The sequence below is a fragment of the Osmia lignaria genome, unplaced genomic scaffold (genome assembly GCF_051020975.1).
Source record: "Osmia lignaria lignaria isolate PbOS001 unplaced genomic scaffold, iyOsmLign1 scaffold0013, whole genome shotgun sequence".
NCBI lineage: Eukaryota > Metazoa > Arthropoda > Insecta > Hymenoptera > Megachilidae > Osmia > Osmia lignaria.
The window spans coordinates 13794452-13795254 of record NW_027478167.1 but is presented as its reverse complement, the minus strand read 5'-3'; the positions used below and the strand labels follow the sequence as shown (position 1 = coordinate 13795254).

At 43.1% G+C, this 803-nt stretch overlaps 1 non-coding gene across 1 annotated transcript; it reads left to right on the top strand.

Moving 5' to 3' along the window:
- LOC143306604 (5.8S ribosomal RNA) lies at positions 1-155 on the top strand. The gene has a single exon (XR_013063972.1). It is a non-coding gene; the product is annotated as a 5.8S ribosomal RNA (ribosomal RNA).
- Positions 156-803: the final 648 nt, after the last annotated feature.

Genomic DNA, 803 nt, shown 5'->3' with positions numbered 1-803 from the left:
TACCCTGAACGGTGGATCACTTGTCTCGTGAGTCGATGAAGAACGCAGCTAATTGCGCGTCAACGTGTGAACTGCAGGACACATGAACATCGACATTTCGAACGCACATTGCGGTCCACGGATACAATCCCTCTACCACGCCTGGCCGAGGGTCGTTTTTTTAACAAAAGACTGCTTGCGTTTGCTTCTCGAAAACAGAGTAATTCATTTCTTTTTAAACATCTCGCCGTCGTTCAACGAAAGTAAAACGTTTCGGAGCGGGATTATCGAACGAAATTGAAAGAATGAATGAACGATAAACAAAGAAAGAGTCGCAACGTACGAACGATAGTTGGGCAGTTCGTCGGCGTTTGTCGTGGAAACGATGTGACGAAAATCGCAACCGATACACTAAATGCAGGCTGTTAAAGGAGAGAAATAAACTTCGAAATATCCCTTCGAAATAGCGCAAGTGCGTCACGGCGCGCGAGTCGTTCGTTAAAATTTATAAACGATCGCCCGTGAAAGCACCGAGTTCTCGGAAGATAATCTATAAAGATTCTCCATCCTGCTGGGAGTTATCGGATCTACGCGATTGTTCACGTATAGAAATCCATGCTCCCGACGTTGCCAGAAACGATATTTATGAAAGGTGTGTGAAAAATAAACGAAAGAAGTTCTCCTATAAATTTAGAAAAAGCAAACGAGTGAAATGTTTGAGATGATAATTTGCTGAAATGCAAGCTCGAATAGCCCCAGTGTTTCGAATGATTCCCCGCGCTTTATATATCTCTCTGTTTACAAACGGGGTATAAGTAAAAGAT